The 7,145-nt window shown below is 33.2% G+C and overlaps 1 protein-coding gene across 5 annotated transcripts in view; it reads right to left on the reverse strand.

The window, feature by feature from the left end:
• Positions 1-7,145, reverse strand: part of LOC117179771 (NSFL1 cofactor p47-like) — a 201,987-nt gene that overhangs the window by 118,954 nt on the left and 75,888 nt on the right. The gene's annotated exons all lie outside the window — the stretch shown is intronic.

The raw sequence follows: 7,145 nt of genomic DNA on the forward strand, positions 1-7,145 counted from the left end.
CACCTCACCCAGGTGCCATTCAGCTTTCGGCACGGTTTTCACACCTCGGCATGGGGGCTAATTCCTTCGGGACCACCCCCTGGACAATTGTCCGCGACTGCCTATTTATTTTTGTAACCATATTCAGCAGAAGCCCTTGGTACAGGGATCCTCTATCCGCAACCCGAGGACGCGTTCGGTGGCTTTGTCATAGGCCCTTCAGTTTGATTCTAGAGGAATCAAAACCGAACCGAACATATATATATATAATTAAAAATTTGTCATAAGGACAACCGCAGGATTTCGCCGGGAGCGGGTGCTAATCTGAAAAATTGCATCCGCTTCCAGCGAAATCGCGGTAAAATTTCAGCCACAACCACGTCTCACAACCGTAAGATAGGTGGTTACAGTCTGTAAAGGAATCAATACGACGATCCAGCAAAAGCCTCGTGCACCCTAAGAACACGGAGCGACCCAAGGAAAACCGCCTTCTGCATTTTTCCCGCAAGTGTTCTAGCATATTGTTCACACGCAGGGATGCTTTTTAGGCTATTAGCAAGTGAAAGCTTGGCACCTCCAAGAGCGCCGATTTTGTCCTAGTCATTTTTTATAAAAAAACTACTAGTTAGAAGTCTCAAAAATAAAAAGTGAGACTAGTATAACTCGAAAACTACATTTTAAAGATGTGGTCTTGGTCGTAGTATAGAAAGGACAAACAGAGAATGACAAAAATCGACAATATTTTTGTTTAAGTAATGTGATACATTTGACGTTTGTTTGATGACGTCAAAATTTTACTCATAAATGATTATGTTTTGTAGTCTCTAAAACTAATATACTTCAGGTATTTACTTTAGTTTTATGTAAACCTCAAAATTATATGTAGTTTGTATTTACACTCTGCATAATTTTATAATATTGTTTTATTCAGATTTAAAGAGGACCGTAAGACATAATAAATCATCAAGTTGTTATATTGATAATCATCGTTCGAAGAAGCGTTTGATTTGAAAAAAAGTATTTTTTCAAATTTTTTGGTATGGAAAGTAAGCTATCGGCCGGAATGTTTGGAGGGATTAGGGTACGGTCACTCGCGTAATTATTGATTTTGGTTTAAAAATTAATTTCTTTTAACTACAAGAAAATTCATCTTCTTATTCAAAATTTTTTTTCAGAGAACTAATTGTTTTAGTTAAAAGTTTAACTAATTAAATTTAAAGTTAGCCAACTATTAATTAAAATTAATGTTATATTTTATAATTATAATATTAACATTAATAATATATATAGCAGTAATAATATTCATACTATATACACTTGAAAAACATAATCTCAAAATCGACTCATGCATGAAATGAAGAATCACGCGAAATATTAAATTCGCCAATTTCTTCAATTTCTTTCAAATAGGGATTGAGATATAAATAGAAGACAACCGAAGTCTTCCGAATCTTTCAGATCGACAATCATCGTACAGCAGAACACCGAAGTCGAATCGTGCATTTTCGACTTACACACGAACTCACAGTGGTAATCATGCACCTTCTGTTTTGCGGTTCCCAAACGGTAGGTATGGTAGGGGTAAATTTCAGGTTCGATCTGGCAGCTCCGCTACCGACCGAGAAATTACCGACTGTTGGGAATTGGCCGGTGACACCATCCGTCGGCGGCAGCTTGAATTACTGAGTAGTAGCCCAGAATCCTACTTAGCTTATCTACTGTCTAAGCTTCGTAAACAAGGTGGCCGCTTTGACCAATGAAATAAAATGCTGGGTTTTTCGCGGTTCACAAACATTTTTCACGGTCAATTAAATTTAAAAAATCGAACTTTGACGCCAAAAATTTTTCCATTGTAAGAAATAAAAACTGAGCTGCAAACTGAAACCCTCAAAACGGAACACTTGAATTTTAAACTTTTAAAACTGAAGATTAAACGTTTTTTAATTCAAAAATCTTGTATTAAAATGATCAATAAATATAATAATAATAGTAATTATTATTATAATTATCGATCATTTTTTAACTCAATAAATTTTAAATTAAATGTAGTTAAACTTCCAAATTAAATTTTTTTACTTTTATAAATTATGGAGTTCAAAGATTCAGATTCAATTCCAAAATATAAATCCATGTTATTATTTTCAACGCTCTAAATTGAGGAATCATTCAATGCATTAAAAATTGTTCAAAATTATATCATTTTAAGCAATGTTAAGCTAGAAACATTTAAAATTTACCGATTACATTTTTTTTATAAACTGAAAACTTCTTAAATTAAAAACTAAATTATTCTTATTTTGTATATTTTAATAAACTTTAAAATGCTTAAAAATTTTATTGCAAAATTTTGAAACACTTACACGTTTAAAAATTATTTTTTTTATTTCAAATCATTTGAAAAATTTTGTCAGAACCTCTAAGCATATTTTAAAATGATTAGAACTTTTTAAAATTTTCCTAACCACTTTTTTAAAATCCTGCCACATAAAAAACTTGTCTTAAAATCTTCCAGGGGCCATTCACAAAATACGTGATAAATTTTTCAGGAACTTCTGGACCCCCCCCCCCGCGTGATACTTTCTCGATTGGTCTTAACATGGAGCATGACACTTTGGAAGACCCCCACCCACCCCTAAACGTATCACGTATTTTGTGAATGACCCCCCAGATTAACTTTTAATAATTTTCTAAATCTTTCAACAAATTTGTTTCAAATTAATTTTTCAAAATAAGTAGTCATTTAAAATTTTCCTAAAATCTGTTTTTAATCTTTTTAAGTCGTTCAAGATTTTTGAAAGCTTCTAAATTTTTTGATCGAAGTCTGCCAAAATCTGTTTTTGGTTTCAAATTAGGCCGTGGACTTTTCGTACCGAAATTCTGGTATGAATTACCGTATTTTATCGGTACACGTAGACACTTCTTTTAAATGATTTAAAATCATTTTTCAATTTTTAATTATAAATCAAAATTCAACAATTTGACTCATGCATTACATATTTTTTAATCGAACAAATAAAATTATAACGTTCAAAGTTTAGTTTTCTTTGTTTAGTTTACTAATTTTAAATTAACAGTCAGCTGCTTCTAAATACAGTGGAAATCTTCAATCGCCCTCCCTTCTATAGCCTTTCCGAGAATTGACGCCGCGTCGCATGTAGGTGTAAGAGGACTGCGAAGGGTGCGTGAGACCTGCGGCTGTTACTCGGGCGAGCAATCAGGCGTGAACAAACAAAAGCGGACCAAACTATAATGAGTCAGTTGCCACCTACCGTCAGCCCCGAAATCGGAGCTATAGAGGAGTCTCACTGAATTAAATAATTGATTCTTTTTCTTGAATGAAAACTTTAAAATTAAATGGTTTGAAAATGGCACCTTTTAGACTGTAATAATATTTGAAATTTAATACTTGTAAAAGCCTTTGATTATAAATATGTTCTTTTAAAGCTGTTTTAAAAATGAAAATTGTTTATAAAGTTTAAATCTGGCGTTTAAATTTGTTTAACTAATAAGACTTTTCAATTGAAACAGTTTAATTTTTAAAACTGAAATTGAAAATTCTGTATATCAAAATGCATGCTTCAAAATTCAAATGGAAAATTTAAAAAGTAAAAGATTTTAGAATTACGCGTTCTAAACTGAATGACATCATAATTGAAAAAGATAACAATTTAACTACTTATTTAAAAACGGTCTATATCAAAGTTTAACATATTTTCTTCCCCTAAAAATTTGAAAAATTCCCGTTCAAAAAATAAATTCAATGTCATTTTCCGTTTTTTCCCCGGTCTCATAAAATTCCCGGTTTTCCAGGTTTCCCATGCTAACAGCCACCCCGATAAAAAAAATAAAACCCTTAAGATTCCTTTCCACAGAACGTGTGAGCACAAAGATTATTTACACTAAGAGGTGCCTGGTTATGGGATAAAGTACCATACGATATAAGAAATGCACTAATATTTAATTTTCCAACATTTTATCTAAAAATTTTCTATTGTTTTCATTAAATTTTGTACATTTTTATTTATTATACACACAGTTTCTCCCTATTCATTTCTACCTTAACATGCTAGTGTTGAGCTATTGTTAAGGACTTATTAAAACTATTTTGAGTACCAGGAAGAAAGAAGTTGTAAAAAATGATTGGACTAAAGATTTCAGTGTTTCCAATAACGAATTATATATTTAATGAGTGCAGACGAATTTCGAAGTACTTTGCATTAAATATTAAGATAATTTCAGTATATTATTGAATATTAATTTGTATTAATGTTAAACAAAAATAATATAAATTAATAGCTTTTACTGCAGAGAAGAGAAAAGCAAGCAACAAAACGTCAAGTAAAAGTTTCAAAAAAAGCTGACTAAAATAAGTATTGTAAAAATGGATTAAAATAAAAGATAAAGTATGGTGATTTAAAATTTAGTAATAAAGTTTCGAATTTTTAAAAAAAATTTCAGATTATTTCTTTGCAGACATTCGTTATATATTTTTTGAACAAGAAGATAGTGATTTACACACTACTGGAAAGTATCATCAGCATTTAAAAATAAGAAACAACCGTCCTTGATCTTGCATTCATAAAATATTATTTATGCAATCAAACCTACGGTCATAATAATTTATATATTTTTTGCAAATTGCGCTCATGCTGAAAAACACTGGCAAAGATAAACAAATGATTTCTTTTTGTATTTAGAATGTAGGAAGAAAGTTTGAAAGGTGATGAGAAAATGACACTGTCCGCGAAAATGTATTTTTAAAAAAAATAATTTGTCTCGAAAAGTACTTACGGTGTTTTACAGAGAAATTGAATTATTACAGAAATGTCTAAAATTCAACAATTCAAATTGAATTTCCCATCAAAAAACCGAAATAATTAACATCAAAGTTAGAACTTTCTGCACGTTCGGCCTATACCTTACACAGAAAAAGAAAAAGTTTACGTAAATGTACGCCTGTAGGGACTAGATGGTATTACACAATTGCATGAAAAACTATTTAAAAGTGAATACAAATATCATAAACATTATAAGTGAATGACGGACAATTTCGCCCGCATAGTTTTTGCAAAAAATCCAATCAAAACAACAAATTTGACGTAATTTTTCGTTACTAAGAGACTGGCAAGTGATAGTGCGGCAACGCTGAACTCTCACTCGCTCCCGCTCCGTCGTTCACCGCACCACACAAACAGAAAGAATACAGAGGCACGTTGTAGCCTTCGTGTGCAACGTTGCCGTGATCCACTTCTGGGACCGTTGCGTACATAGTCTGTAAGGTTGTGGGCACACATCTTGAATGTACTCTAGCCAAAGTTTCGATGCGCTGCTGAGACATTACCGTGCCACTCGAGGCATCCAGACAGGCCGAACTTTTAGCTGGACTATCTTCCGATAAGTATCTTAACAAAAATTATGCCGTTTAAAAATCCATGTTTTAATCAACTAGATCTTCGCTTAGCAAAATAATTATTTAATTTTCGGATTTTACGGAAAAACTACATAAGAAACTGTCAATAACACTTTCGATATCGATGCGGAAAGTACAGTGAACCCTAGAGATAGGGCACCCTGGTAAAGTTCTTCCGAGAATTGACGCCGCATCGCAAGTAGGAGTGAAAGGAGCTGCTGTTGAGTGCACCGGCATTAATCTCATCTTTTCTTTATCCTTTTTTTTTTCTTTTAGACTAACTCTGATGGAACCACTTGTGGATATAGGTGCAAGTATTTGACGTTTGTTACGTTACACTTAGCCGCTTTTTGGAATTTAAAAATAAACTCTTATCGAATTTCTGACTATGAGTTTTAATTTCGATTTCAAGAACAAATCTGCTTAAAGCGCAACTGAAAGTGTAATTTCGATTCCCAGCAACTAGATAAGCCTTTAAGATCCATCTGAAATAAATATCCACAAACATTAACTGCCTGCATCGATATTAAAGGAGCTTTGAAAACTACAAACTCAAAATTTGCACTACTTACTGCATCCATATTGCACTATCGTAATACAGACGCACCAATTCCTCTTTTATTGTTGTATTCCACTTGATGCTCTGCCAGGGTATTTTTTGTCGAGTTGGTTCGCTGCAAATAGCTAACGCTAGCCAAAGCATCCTCAGCAGGGATAGTTGATGTTCCACTTCTTACTGTTTGTTGCAGATGATCTTGCCGGCCAGCTGCTTGATTAGTGAGATCTGCGTGACCATCTCACAGCTTCCCATCACCATCGTCCCGTATGCTGTGGCTGCCAGCGGCGGCTCACAGTGGCCGATTCTGGATTCAAATGTTGATAACTTATGTGTATTATCAATTTTGATCCGATTTGAACCGCTCTTTTTTTTAAATACTTGCGAATACTTGTTGTTTTAAAAAACACAGCGCGAAATAGGTTTCGATTTGACAGAATGCTGCCTAAACTAAAAAACCTCCGGAAATCATCATAACCAGTGACCTGAAAATGCCGGTACTGATCGCCGGTTATAAATAGCATCAAAATGACAATGAAATTGTAAAATAAGTCAAAAAAAGAGTACCTCTATTTTTTGTTTTGCCATTTTGACTTATTTTCAAAAATTGTTTGAACAATATATAGCGAAAAGAAAAAAACGTTTTTTCAAAAAACTAATAGTAAAAATCGATTCTACTGGAAAAATCACGAAGAAAATGTATTTGACGTTTTTTGTCAGAGCTCATTATGTTAGTGTAAAATCATTATAAACAATTTCATCGTACAAGGCCAAATAGAGGAATCATATCCGGCAACGATTTCACGCGACTCAAGTTTACAAAAACTTTATCGATGTATAACAGCATTGAAAATACAATACCTTTTAATTTTATCTGTTACTTTTTTCATTATTAACCGGCGATCAGTACGGGCATTTGTAGGTCACTGACTATGATGATTTCTAGGGGTTTTTTAGCTTAGGCAGCGTTCTGACAAATCGAAACCTATTTCGCCCTGTGTTTTTTAAAACTAGAAGTATTCGTAGGTATTTAAAAAAAAAGTTCAAATTTGATCAAAATTGACACTACCCATAAGTTATCAATACTTGTATCAAGAATCGGCCACTGTGCGGCTCCAGGGGCGTCCTGACAATCCTCGGAAAGCGACAAGCACTTCAAAATATTCAAAAGACTCCATGATTTCTATGGGTTTCGGAGTT

Source organism: Belonocnema kinseyi, chromosome 9 (genome assembly GCF_010883055.1).
Source record: "Belonocnema kinseyi isolate 2016_QV_RU_SX_M_011 chromosome 9, B_treatae_v1, whole genome shotgun sequence".
In the NCBI taxonomy this organism is placed as follows: Eukaryota; Metazoa; Arthropoda; class Insecta; order Hymenoptera; family Cynipidae; genus Belonocnema; species Belonocnema kinseyi.